Source organism: Schistocerca serialis, chromosome 9, assembly GCF_023864345.2.
Source record: "Schistocerca serialis cubense isolate TAMUIC-IGC-003099 chromosome 9, iqSchSeri2.2, whole genome shotgun sequence".
Lineage (NCBI taxonomy): Eukaryota > Metazoa > Arthropoda > Insecta > Orthoptera > Acrididae > Schistocerca > Schistocerca serialis.
The window spans coordinates 514,856,095-514,871,839 of NC_064646.1; positions in this window are offsets into that span (position 1 = coordinate 514,856,095).

Here is a 15,745-nt window from a genome sequence, read left to right on the forward strand (position 1 = left end):
TTACAATGCCGACTTAAGTACAAGAGGACTGACACTCTCACTTTCTATGGTTTAACCTCTCCTGTGAGTCCAGATTTAGATTCCGATGCTTCACTTTGGTTTACTGTATACCTTGCACCTTCTTATTGACGATGTAACACAGAAATTGCATCGGAATTTAATACAAAAGGCACAATGCAGACTTAAGTAAAACAGGACTGACACTCTAACTTTCTAAGATTTGAACCTTACCTAAGAGTTGTGTGTTAGATTCCGATGCTTAACTTCAGGTTTACTGTATCCCTTGGACCTTCTTATTGACGATGAAACACAGAGTTTGGATCCGAATATAATACAAAAGGCACAATGCCGACTTAAGTACAAGAGGACTGACAATCTAACTTTCTATAATTTGAACCGCTCCTGTGAGTCCAGTTTTAGATTCCGATGCTTAGCTTCAGGTTTTCTGTATTACTTGGACCTTCTTATTGACGATGAAACACAGATATTGCATCCGAATTTAATACAAAGAGCACAATACCGACTTAAGTGCAGGAGGAGTGACACTCTAACTTTCTATGATTTGAACCTCTCCAGTGAGTCCAGTTTTAGATTCCGATGCTTCACTTCAGGTTTACTGTATCCCTTGGACCTTCTTATTGACGATGAAACACAGAAACTGCATCCGTATTTAATACAAAAAGCACAATGCCGACTGAAGTACAAGAGGACTGACATTCTAACGTTCTATGATTTGAACCTCTCCTGTGAGTCCAGTTATAGATTCCGATGCTTCACTTCAGGTTTACTGTATACCTTGCATCTTATTATTGACGATGAAACACAGAAATTGTATCGGAATTAAATTAAAAAGGCACAATGCTGACTTAAGTGCAAGAGGACTGACATTCTAACTTTCTATGATTCGAACCTCTCCTGGGAGTCCAGTTTTAGATTCCAATGCTTCAGGTTTACTGTATCCCTTGCACCTTCTTATTGACGATGAAACACAGAAATTGCATCCGAATTTAATACAAAAGGCACAATGCCGACTTAAGTACAAAAGGACTGACATTCTAACTATCTATTATTTGAACCTCTCCTGTGACGCCAGTTTTAGTTTCCGAAGCTTCTCTTAAGGTTTACTGTGTACCTTAGACTTTCTTACTGACGATGAAGCACTGAAATTGCATCGGAATTAAATTCAAAAGGCACAATGCCGAGTTAAGTACAAGAGTACTGACACTCTAAACTTCTATGATTTGAACCTCCCCTGTGAGTCCAGTTTTCGATTCCGATGCTTCACTTCAGGTTTACTGTATCCCTTGGACCTTCGTATTGACGATCAAACACAGAAATTGCATCCGAATTTAATACAAATGGCACAATGCCGACTTAAGCACAAGAGGACTGACACTCTCACTTTCCATTATTCGAACCTCTCCTGTGAGTCCAGTTTTAGATTCCTATGCTTCACTTCAGGTTAACTGAATCCCTTGGACCTTCTTATTGACGATGAAACACATAAATTGCATTGGAATTAAATTTTAAATGCACAATGCCGACTTAAGTAATAGAGGACTGACACTCTCACTTTCTATGATCTGAACCTCTCCTGTGAGTCCGGTTTAGATTCCGATGCTTCACTTCAGATTTACTGTATCCCTTGGCCCTTCTTATTGGTGATGAAACACAGAAATTGCATCCGAATTTAATACAGAAGGTACAATGCCGACTGAAGTAAAAAAGGATTGACACTCTCACTTTCTATGTTTGGAATCTCTCCTGTGCGTCCAGTTTCAGATTCCGATGCTTCACTTCAGGTATACTGTATACCTTGCAACTTCTTATTGACGATGAAACACAGAAATTGCATCCGAATTTAATACAAAAGGCACAATACCGACTTAAGTACATGAGGAGGGACACTCTAACTTTCTCTGATTTGAACCTCTCCTGTGAGTCCAGTTTTACATTCCGATGCTTCACTTCAGGTTTACTGTATCCCTTGGACTTTCTTATTGACGATGAAACACAGAAATTGCATCCGAATTTAACATAAACGGCACAATGTCGACTTAAGTATAAGAGGACAGACACTCTCACTTTCTATGATTTGAACCGCTCCTGTGAGTCCAGTTTTAGATTCCGATGCTTCACTTCAGGTTTACTGTATACCTTGCTCCTCCTTATTGACGATGAAACACAGAAATTGCAACCGAATTTAATACAAAAGGCACAATGCCGACTTAAGTAAAAGAGGACTGACACTCTAACATTCTACGAATTGAACCCCTCCTGCGAGTCCAGTTCTAGATTCCGATGCTTCACTTAAGGTTTACTGTATCCCTCGGACCTTCTTATTGACGATCAAACACAGAAATTGCATCCGAATTTAATACAAGAGGCACAATACCGACTTAAGTACAAGAGGAGTGACACTCTAACTTTCTATGATTTGTATCTCCTCTGTGAGTCCAGTTTTAGATTCCGATGCTTCACTTCAGGTTTACTGTATCCCATGGACCTTCTAATTGACGATGAGACCCAGAAATGGCATCCGAATGTAATACAAAAGGCACAATGCCGACTTAAGTACAAGAGGACTGACACTCTCACTTTCTATGATTTGAACCTCTCCTGTGAGTCCAGTTTTAGATTCCGAGGCTTCACTTCAGGTTTACTGCATACCTTGCTCGTTCTTTTTGACGATGAAACACAGAAATTGCATCGGAATTAAATTCATAAGGCACAATGCCGACTTAAGTACAAGACAACTGTCACTCTAACTTTCTATGAATTGAACCTTGCCTGTGAGTCCAGTTTTAGGTTCCGATGCTTCACTTCAGGTTTACTGTATCCCTTGGACCTTCTTATTGACGATGAAACACAGAAATTGCATCCGAATTTAATACAAAAGGCACAATGACGACATAAGTACAAGAGGACTGACACTCTCACTTTCTATGATTTGAACCTCTCCTGTGATTCCAGTTTTAGATTCCGATGCTTCACTTCAGGTTTACTGTATACCTTGCACCTTCTTATTGACGATGAAACACAGACATTGCATCGGAATTAAATTCAAAAGGCACAATGCTGACTTAAGTGCAGGAGGACTGACACTCTCACTTTCTATGATTTGAGCCTCTCCTGTGAGTCCAGTTTTAGATTCCGATGCTTCACTTCAGGTTTACTGTATCCCTTGGACCTTCTTATTGACGATGAAACATAGCAATTGCATCCGAATTTAATACAAATGGCACAATGCCGACTTAAGTACAAGAGGACTGACACTCTCACTTTCTATGATTTGAACCTCTCCTGTAAGTCCAGTTTTAGATTCCTATGCTACACTTCAGGTTTACTTTTTACCTTGCACCTTCTTTTTGACGATGAAACACAGAAATTACATCGGGATTTAATACAAAAGGCACAATGCAGACTTAAGTAAAAGAGGACTGACACTCTAACTTTCTATGATTTGAACCTCTCCTGTGAGTCCTGTTTTAGATTCTGATGCTTCAGTTAGGGTTTACTGTATCCCTTGGACCTTCTTATTGTCGAAGAAACACAGAAATTGCATCCGAATTTAATACAAAAGGCACAATGGCGACTTAAGTAAAAGAGGACTGACACTCTAACATTCTACAATTTGAACCCCTCCTGCGAGTCCAGTTTTAGATTCCGATGCTTCACTTAAGGTTTACTGTATCCCTCGGACCTTCTTATTGACGATGAAACACTGAAATTGCAACCGAATTTAATACAAGCGGCACAATACCGACTTAAGTACAAGAGGAGTGACTCTCTAACTTTCTATGATTTGGATCTCTCCTGTGAGCCCAGTTTTAGATTCCGATGCTTCACTTCAGGTTTACTGTATCCCTTGGACCTTCTTATTGACGATGAATCACAGATATTGCAACCGAATTTAATTCAAATGGTACAATGCCGACATAATCACAAGAGGACTGATACTCTCACTTTCTATTATTTGAACCTCTCCTGTGAGTCTAGTTTTAGATTCCTATGGTTAACTACAGGTTTACTGTATCCCTTGGACCTTCTTATTGACGATGTAACACAGAAATTGCATCGGAATTAAATTCAAAAGGCACAATGCCGACTTAAGTAAATGAGGAGTGACACTCTCACTTTCTATGATTTGAACCTCTCCTGTGAGTCCAGTTTCAGATTCCGATGCTTCACTTCAGGTTTATTGTATACCTCGCACCTTCTTATTGACGATGAAACACAGAAATTGCATCGGAATTAAACTAAAAAGGCACAATGCCGACTTAAGTACAAGAGGACTGACACGCTAACTTTCTATGATTTGAACCTCTCTTGTGAGTCCAGTTTTAGACTCCGATGCTTCACTTCAGGTTTACTGTATCCCTTGGACCTTCTTATTGACGATGAAAAACAGAAATTGCATCCGAATTTAATACAAATGGCACAATGCCGACTTAAGTACAAGAGGACTGACACCCTCACTTTCTATGATGTGAACCTCTCCTGTGAGTCCAGTTTTAGATTCCTATGCTCACTTCAGATTTACTGTATCCCTTATACCTTCTTATTGACGATGAAACACAGAAATTGCATCCGAATTTAATACAGAAGGCACAATGCCGACTGAAGTAAAAAAGGACTGACACTCTCAAATTCTATGTTTTGAACCTCTCCTATGAGTCCAGTTTTATATTCCGATGCTTCACTTCAGGTTTACTGTATCCCTTGGACCTTCTTATTGACGATGAAACACAGAAATTGCATCCGAATTTACTACAAAAGGCACAATGCCGACTTAAGTACAAGAGGACTGACACTCTTACTTTCTATGATTTGGACCCCTCCTGTGAGTCCAGTTTTAGATTCCGATGCTTCACTTCAGGTTTACTGTATACCTTGCACCTTCTCATTGACGATGAAACACAGAATTTGCATCCGAATTTAATACAAAAGGCACAATGCCGACTTAAGTAAAAGAGGACTGACACTCTAATATTCTACGATTTGAACCACTTCTGCGAGTCCAGTTTTAGATTCCGATGCTTCACTTAAGGTTTACTGGATCCCTCGGACCTTCTTATTGACGATCAAACAAAGAAATTGCATCCGAATTTAATACAAGAGGCACAATACCGACTTAAGTACAAGAGGACTGACTCTCTAACTTTCTATGATTTGGATCTCTCCTGTGAGTCCAGTTTTAGATTCCGATACTTCACTTCAGGTTTACTGTATCCCTTGGACTTTCTTATTGACGATGAGACCCAGAAATTGCATCCGAATTTAATACAAAAGGCACAATGCCGACTTAAGTAGAAGAGGACTGACACTCTCACTATCAATGATTTGAACCTCTCCTGTGAGTCCAGTTTTCGATTCCGAGGCTTCAGTTCAGGTTTACTACATACCTTGCACCTTCTTATTGACGATGAAACTCAGAAATTGCACCGGAATTAAATTCATAAGGCACAATACCGACTTAAGTACAAGACAACTGACACTCTCACTTTCTATGATTTGAACCTCTCCTGTGAGTCCAGTTTAAGATTCCGATGCTTCACTTCTGGTTTACTGTATCCCTTGGACCTTCTTATTGATGATGAAACACAGAAATTGCATCCGAATTTAATACAAAAGGCACAATGTCGACTTAAGTACAAGAGGACTGACACTCTCACTTTCTATGATTTGAACCTCTCCTGTGAGTCCAGTTTTAGATTCCGATGCTTCACTTCAGGTTTACTGTATATCTTGCACCTTCTTATTGACGATGAAACACAGAAATTGCATCGGAATTAAATTCAAAAGGCACAATGCCAACTTAAGTGCAGGAGGACTGACACTCTAACTAACTATGATTCGAACCTCTCCTGTGATTCCAGTTTTACATTCCGGTGCTTCACTTCAGGTCTACAGTATCCCTTGGACCTTCTTATTGACGATGAAACACAGAAAGTGCATCCGAATTTAATACAAAGGGAACAATTCCGACTTAAGTACAGGAGGAGTGGCACTCTAACTTTCTATGATTTGAACCTCTCCTGTGAGTCCAGTTTTAGATTCCGATGCTTCACTTCAGGTTTACTGTATCCCTTGGACCTTCTTATTGACGATGAAACACAGAAATTGCATCCGAATTTAATAGAAAAGTCACAAAGCAGACTTAATTACAAGAGGACTGACACTCTCACTTTCTATGATTTGAACCTCTCCTGTGAGTCCAGTTTTAGATTCCGCTGCTTCACTTCAGGTTTACTGTATCCCTTGGACCTTCTTATTGACGATGAAACATAGAAATTGCATCCGAATTTAATACAAATGGCACAATGCCGACTTAAGTACAAGAGGACTGACACTCTCACTTTCTATGATTTGAACCTCCTCTGTGAGTCCGGTTTTAGATTCCTATGCTTCACTTCAGGTTTACTTTATACCTTGCACCTTCTTTTTTACGATGAAATACAGAAATTACATCGGAAATTAATACAAAAGGCACAATGCAGACTTAAGTAAATGAGGACTGACACTCTAACTTTCTATGATTTGAACCTCTCCTGTTAGTCCTGTTTTAGATTCTGATGCTTCAGTTAGCGTTTACTGTATCCCTTGGACCTTCTTATTGACGAAGAAACACAGAAATTGAATCCGAATTTAACACATAAGGCACAATGCCGACTTAAGTAAAGGAGGACTGACACTCTAACATTCTACGAATTGAACCCCTCCTGCGAGTCCAGTTCTAGATTCCGAAGCTTCACTTAAGGTTTACTGTATCCCTCGGACCTTCTTATTGACGATCAAACACAGAAATTGCATCCGAATTTAATACAAGAGGCACAATACCGACTTAAGTACAAGAGGAGTGACACTCTAACTTTCTATGATTTGGATCTCCTCTGTGAGTCCAGTTTTAGATTCCGATGCTTCACTTCAGGTTTACTGCATCCCATGGACCTTCTAATTAACGATGAGAACCAGAAATTGCATCCGAATGTAATACAAAAGGCACAATGCCGACTTAAGTAAAAGAGGACTGACACTCTAACATTCTACAATTTGAACCCCTCCTGCGAGTCCAGTTTTAGATTCCGATGCTTCACTTAAGGTTTACTGTATCCCTCGGACCTTCTTATTGACCATGAAACACAGAAATTGCAACCGATTTTAATGCAAGCGGCACAATACCGACTTAAGAACAAGAGGAGTGACTCTCAAACTTTCTATGATTTGGATCTCTCCTGTGAGTCCAGTTTTAGATTCCGATGCTTCACTTCAGGTTTACTGTATCCCTTGGACCTTCTTATTGACGATGAAACACAGAAATTGCATCCGAATTTACTACAAAAGGCACAATGCCGACTTAAGTACAAGAGGACTGACACTCTCACTTTCTATGATTTGAACCCCTCCTGTGAGTCCAGTTTTAGATTCCGATGCTTCACTTCAGGTTTACTGTATACCTTGCACCTTCTTATTGACGATGAAACACAGATATTGCATCCGAATTTAATACAAAATGCACAATGTCGACTTAAGTAAAAAAGCACTAACACTCTAACATTCTACGATTTGAACCCCTTCTGCGAGTCCAGTTTTAGAATCCGATGCTTCACTTAAGGTTTACTGGATCCCTCGGACCTTCTTATTGACGATCAAACAAAGAAATTGCATCCGAATTTAATACAAGAGGCACAATACCGACTTAAGTACAAGAGGACTGACACTCTAACTTTCTATGATTTGGATCTCTTCTGTGAGTCCAGTTTTAGATTCCGATGCTTCACTTCAGGTTTACTGTATCCCTTGGACCTTCTTATTGACGATGAGACCCAGAAATTGCATCCGAATTTAATACAAAAGGCACAATGCCGACTTAAGTAGAAGAGGACTGACACTCTCACTATCAATGATTTGAACCTCTCCTGTGAGGCCAGTTTTCGATTCCGAGGCTTCACTTCAGGTTTACTGCATAGCTTGCACCTTCTTATTGACGATGAAACACAGAAATTGCACCAGAATTAAATTCATAAGGCACAATGCCGACTTAAGTACAAGACAACTGACACTCTAACTTTCTATGATTTGAACCTCTCCTGTGAGTCCAGTTTTAGATTCCGATGCTTCACTTCTGGTTTACTGTATCCCTTGGACCTTCTTATTGATGATGAAACACAGAAATTGCATCCGAATTTAATACAAAAGGCACAATGACGACTTAAGTACAAGAGGACTGACACTCTCAATTTCTATGATTTGAACCTCTCCTCTGAGTCCAGTTGTAGATTCCGATGCTACACTTCAGGTTTACTGTTTATCTTGCACTTTCTTATTGACGATGAAACACAGAAATTGCATCGGAATTAAATTCAAAAGGCACAATGCCGACTTAAGTGCAGGAGGACTGACACTCTAACTAACTATGATTCGAACCTCTCCTGTGAATCCAGTTTTACATTCCGATGCTTCACTTCAGGTCTACAGTATCCCTTGGACCTTCTTATTGACGATGAAACACAGAAAGTGCATCCGAATTTAATACAAAGGGAACAATTCCGACTTAAGTACAGGAGGAGTGGCACTCTAACTTTCTATAACTTGAATCTCTCCAGTGAGTCCAGTTTTAGATTCCCATGCTTCACTTCAGGTTTACTGTATCCCTTGGACCTTCTTATTGAAGATGAAACACAGAAATTGCATCCGAATTTAATACAAAAGGCACAAATCCGACTTAAGTACAAGAGGACTGACACTCTCAATTTCTATGATTTGAACCTCTCCTGTGATTCCAGTTTTAGATTCCGATGCTTCACTTCAGGTTTACTGTATACCTTGCACCTTCTTATTGACGATGAAACACAGAAATTGCATCGGAATTAAATTCAAAAGGCACAATGCCGACTTAAGTGCAGGAGGACTGACACTCTCACTTTCTATGATTTGAACCTCTCCTGTGAGTCCAGTTTCAGATTCCGATGCTTCACTTCAGGTTTACTGTATCCCTTGGACCTTCTTATTGACGATGAAACATAGAAATTGCATCCGAATTTAATACAAATGGCACAATGCCGACTTAAGTACAAGAGGACTGACACTCTCACTTTCTATGATTTGAATCTCTCCTGTGAGTCCAGTTTTAGATTCCTATGCTACACTTCAGGTTTACTTTACACCTTGCACCTTCTTTTTGACAATGAAACACAGAAATTACATCGGAATTTAGACAAAAGGCACAATGCAGACTTAAGTAGAAGAGGACTGACACTCTAACTTTCTATGATTTGAACCTCTCCTGTGAGTCCTGTTTTAGATTCTGATGCTTCAGTTAGGGTTTACTGTATCCCTTGGACCTTCTTATTGACGAAGAAACACAGAAATTGCATCCGAATTTAATACAAAAGGCACAATGCCGACTTAAGTAAAAGAGGACTGACACTCTAACATTCTACAATTTGAACCCCTCCTGCGAGTCCAGTTTTAGATTCCGATGCTTCACTTAAGGTTTACTGTATCCCTCGGACCTTCTTATTGACGATGAAACACAGAAATTGCAACCGAATTTAATACAAGCGGCACAATACCGACTTAAGTACAAGAGGAGTGACTCTCTAACTTTCTATGATTTGGATCTCTCCTGTGAGTCCAGTTTTAGATTCCGATGCTTCACTTCAGGTTTACTGTATCCCTTGGACCTTCTTATTGACGATGAAACACAGATATTGCAACCGAATTTAATTCAAATGGTACAATGCCGACATAAGCACAAGAGGACTGACACTCTCACTTTCTATGATTTGAACCTCTCCTGTGAGTCCAGTTTTAGATTGCGATGCTTCACTTCAGATATACTGTATCCCTTATACCTTCTTATTGACGATGACACACAGAAATTGCATCCGAATGTAATACAGAAGGCACAATGCCGACTGAAGTAAAAAAGGACTGACACTCTGAAATTCTATGTTTTGAACCTCTCCTATGAGTCCAGTTTTATATTCCGATGCTTCACTTCAGGTTTACTGTATCCCTTGGACCTTCTTATTGACGATGAAACACAGAAATTGCATCCGAATTTACTACAAAAGGCACAATGCCGACTTAAGTACAAGTGGACTGACACTCTCACTTTCTATGATTTGAACCCCTCCTGTGAGTCCAGTTTTAGATTCCGATGCTTCACTTCAGGTTTACTGTATACCTTGCTCCTTCTTATTGACGATGAAACACAGATATTGCATCCGAAATTAATACAAAAGGCACAATGTCGACTTAAGTAAAAGAGTACTGACACTCTAACATTCTACGATTTGAACCCCTTCTGCGAGTCCAGTTTTAGATTCCGATGCTTCACTTAAGGTTTACTGGATCCCTCGGACCTTCTTATTGACGATCAAACAAAAAAAATTGCATCCGAATTTAATACAAGAGGCACAATACCGACTTAAGTACAAGAGGACTGACACTCTAACTTTCTATGATTTGGATCTCTCCTGTGAGTCCAGTTTTAGATTCCGATGCTTCACTTCAGGTTTACTGTATCCCTTGGACCTTCTTATTGACGATGAGACCCAGAAATTGCATCCGAATTTAATACAAAAGGCACAATGACGACTTAAGTAGAAGAGGACTGACACTCTCACTATCAATGATTTGAACCTCTCCTGTGAGTCCAGTTTTCGATTCCGAGGCTTCACTTCAGGTTTACTGCATAGCTAGCACCTTATTATTGACGATGAAACACAGAAATTGCACCGGAATTAAATTCAAAAGGCACAATGCCGACTTAAGTGCAGGAGGACTGACACTCTAACTAACTATGATTCGAACCTCTCCTGGGAATCCAGTTTTACATTCCGATGCTTCACTTCAGGTCTACAGTATCCCTTGGACCTTCTTATTGACGATAAAACACAGAAAGTGCATCCGAATTTAATACAAATGGAACAATTCCGACTTAAGTACAGGAGGAGTGGCACTCTAACTTTCTATAAGTTGAAACTCTCCAGTGAGACCAGTTTTAGATTCCGATGCTTCACTTCAGGTTTACTGTATCCCTTGGACCTTCTTATTGACGATGAAACACAGAAATTGCATCCGAATTTAATACAAAAGGCACAAATCCGACTTAAGTACAAGAGGACTGACACTCTCACTTTCTATGATTTGAACCTCTCCTGTGATTCCAGTTTTAGATTCCGATGCTTCACTTCAGGTTTACTGTATACCTTGCACCTTCTTATTGACGATGAAACACAGAAATTGCATCGGAATTAAATTCAAAAGGCACAATGCCGACTTAAGTGCAGGAGGACTGACACTCTCACTTTCTATGATTTGAACCTCTCCTGTGAGTCCAGTTTTAGATTCCGATGCTTTACTTCAGGTTTACTGTATCCCTTGGACCTTCTTATTGACGATGAAACATAGAAATTGCAACCGAATTTAATACAAATGGCACAATGCCGACTTAAGTACAAGAGGACTGACACTCTCACTTTCTATGATTTGAATCTCTCCTGTGAGTCCAGTTTTAGATGCCTATGCTACACTTCAGGTTTACTTTATACCTTGCACCTTCTTTTTGACAATGAAACACAGAAATTACATCGGAATTTAAACAAAAGGCACAATGCAGACTTAAGTAAAAGAGGACTGACACTCTAACTTTCTATGATTTGAACCTCTCCTGTGAGTCCTGTTTTAGATTCTGATGCTTCAGTTAGGGTTTACTGTATCCCTTGGACCTTCTTATTGACGAAGAAACACAGAAATTGCATCCGAATTTAATACAAAAGGCACAATGCCGACTTAAGTAAAAGAGGACTGACACTCTAACATTCTACAATTTGAACCCCTCCTGCGAGTCCAGTTTTAGATTCCGATGCTTCACTTAAGGTTTACTGTATCCCTCGGACCTTCTTATTGACCATGAAACACAGAAATTGCAACCGATTTTAATACAAGCGGCACAATACCGACTTAAGAACAAGAGGAGTGACTCTCTAACTTTCTATGATTTGGATCTTTCCTGTGAGTCCAGATTTAGATTCCGATGCTTCACTTCAGGTTTACTGTATCCCTTGGACCTTCTTATTGACGATGAAACACAGAAATTGCATCCGAATTTACTACAAAAGGCACAATGCCGACTTAAGTACAAGAGGACTGACACTCTCACTTTCTATGATTTGAACCCCTCCTGTGAGTCCAGTTTTAGATTCCGATGCTTCACTTCAGGTTTACTGTATACCTTGCACCTTCTTATTGACGATGAAACACAGATATTGCATCCGAATTTAATACAAAATGCACAATGTCGACTTAAGTAAAAAAGCACTAACACTCTAACATTCTACGATTTGAACCCCTTCTGCGAGTCCAGTTTTAGAATCCGATGCTTCACTTAAGGTTTACTGGATCCCTCGGACCTTCTTATTGACGATCAAACAAAGAAATTGCATCCGAATTTAATACAAGAGGCACAATACCGACTTAAGTACAAGAGGACTGACACTCTAACTTTCTATGATTTGGATCTCTCCTGTGAGTCCAGTTTTAGATTCCGATGCTTCACTTCAGGTTTACTGTATCCCTTGGACCTTCTTATTGACGATGAGACCCAGAAATTGCATCCGAATTTAATACACAAGGCACAATGCCGACTTAAGTAGAAGAGGACTGACACTCTCACTATCAATGATTTGAACCTCTCCTGTGAGGCCAGTTTTCGATTCCGAGGCTTCACTTCGGGTTTACTGCATAGCTTGCACCTTCTTATTGGCGATGAAACACAGAAATTGCACCAGAATTAAATTCATAAGGCACAATGCCGACTTAAGTACAAGACAACTGACACTCTAACTTTCTATGATTTGAACCTCTGCTGTGAGTCCAGTTTTAGATTCCGATGCTTCACTTCTGGTTTACTGTATCCCTTGGACCTTCTTATTGATGATGAAACACAGAAATTGCATCCGAATTTAATACAAAAGGCACAATGACGACTTAAGTACAAGAGGACTGACACTCTCCCTTTCTATGATTTGAACCTCTCCTCTGAGTCCAGTTGTAGATTCCGATGCTTCACTTCAGGTTTACTGTTTATCTTGCACTTTCTTATTGACGATGAAACACAGAAATTGCATCGGAATTAAATTCAAAAGGCACAATGCCGACTTAAGTGCAGGAGGACTGACACTCTAACTAACTATGATTCGAACCTCTCCTGTGAATCCAGTTTTACATTCCGATGCTTCACTTCAGGTCTACAGTATCCCTTGGACCTTCTTATTGACGATGAAACACAGAAAGTGCATCCGAATTTAATACAAAGGGAACAATTCCGACTTAAGTACAGGAGGAGTGGCACTCTAACTTTCTATAACTTGAATCTCTCCAGTGAGTCCAGTTTTAGATTCCGATGCTTCACTTCAGGTTTACTGTATCCCTTGGACCTTCTTATTGACGATGAAACACAGAAATTGCATCCGAATTTAATACAAAAGGCACAAATCCGACTTAAGTACAAGAGGACTGACACTCTCACTTTCTATGATTTGAACCTCTCCTGTGATTCCAGTTTTAGATTCCGATGCTTCACTTCCGGTTTACTGTATACCTTGCACCTTCTTATTGACGATGAAACACAGAAATTGCATCGGAATTAAATTCAAAAGGCACAATGCCGACTTAAGTACAAGAGGACTGACACTCTCACTTTCTATGATTTGAATCTCTCCTGTGAGTCCAGTTTTAGATGCCTATGCTACACTTCAGGTTTACTTTATACCTTGCACCTTCTTTTTGACAATGAAACACAGAAATTACATCGGAATTTAAACAAAAGGCACAATGCAGACTTAAGTAAAAGAGGACTGACACTCTAACTTTCTATGATTTGAACCTCTCCTGTGAGTCCTGTTTTAGATTCTGATGCTTCAGTTAGGGTTTACTGTATCCCTTGGACCTTCTTATTGACGAAGAAACACAGAAATTGCATCCGAATTTAATACAAAAGGCACAATGCCGACTTAAGTAAAAGAGGACTGACACTCTAACATTCTACAATTTGAACCCCTCTTGCGAGTCCAGTTTTAGATTCCGATGCTTCACTTAAGGTTTACTGTATCCCTCGGACCTTCTTATTGACCATGAAACACAGAAATTGCAACCGATTTTAATACAAGCGGCACAATACCGACTTAAGAACAAGAGGAGTGACTCTCTAACTTTCTATGATTTGGATCTCTCCTGTGAGTCCAGATTTAGATTCCGATGCTTCACTTCAGGTTTACTGTATCCCTTGGACCTTCTTATTGACGATGAAACACAGAAATTGCATCCGAATTTACTACAAAAGGCACAATGCCGACTTAAGTACAAGAGGACTGACACTCTCACTTTCTATGATTTGAACCCCTCCTGTGAGTCCAGTTTTAGATTCCGATGCTTCACTTCAGGTTTACTGTATACCTTGCACCTTCTTATTGACGATGAAACACAGATATTGCATCCGAATTTAATACAAAATGCACAATGTCGACTTAAGTAAAAAAGCACTAACACTCTAACATTCTACGATTTGAACCCCTTCTGCGAGTCCAGTTTTAGAATCCGATGCTTCACTTAAGGTTTACTGGATCCCTCGGACCTTCTTATTGACGATCAAACAAAGAAATTGCATCCGAATTTAATACAAGAGGCACAATACCGACTTAAGTACAAGAGGACTGACACTCTAACTTTCTATGATTTGGATCTCTCCTGTGAGTCCAGTTTTAGATTCCGATGCTTCACTTCAGGTTTACTGTATCCCTTGGACCTTCTTATTGACGATGAGACCCAGAAATTGCATCCGAATTTAATACACAAGGCACAATGCCGACTTAAGTAGAAGAGGACTGACACTCTCACTATCAATGATTTGAACCTCTCCTGTGAGGCCAGTTTTCGATTCCGAGGCTTCACTTCGGGTTTACTGCATAGCTTGCACCTTCTTATTGGCGATGAAACACAGAAATTGCACCAGAATTAAATTCATAAGGCACAATGCCGACTTAAGTACAAGACAACTGACACTCTAACTTTCTATGATTTGAACCTCTCCTGTGAGTCCAGTTTTAGATTCCGATGCTTCACTTCTGGTTTACTGTATCCCTTGGACCTTCTTACTGATGATGAAACACAGAAATTGCATCCGAATTTAATACAAAAGGCACAATGACGACTTAAGTACAAGAGGACTGACACTCTCCCTTTCTATGATTTGAACCTCTCCTCTGAGTCCAGTTGTAGATTCCGATGCTTCACTTCAGGTTTACTGTTTATCTTGCACTTTCTTATTGACGATGAAACACAGAAATTGCATCGGAATTAAATTCAAAAGGCACAATGCCGACTTAAGTGCAGGAGGACTGACACTCTAACTAACTATGATTCGAACCTCTCCTGTGAATCCAGTTTTACATTCCGATGCTTCACTTCAGGTCTACAGTATCCCTTGGACCTTCTTATTGACGATGAAACACAGAAAGTGCATCCGAATTTAATACAAAGGGAACAATTCCGACTTAAGTACAGGAGGAGTGGCACTCTAACTTTCTATAACTTGAATCTCTCCAGTGAGTCCAGTTTTAGATTCCGATGCTTCACTTCAGGTTTACTGTATCCCTTGGACCTTCTTATTGACGATGAAACACAGAAATTGCATCCGAATTTAATACAAAAGGCACAAATCCGACTTAAGTACAAG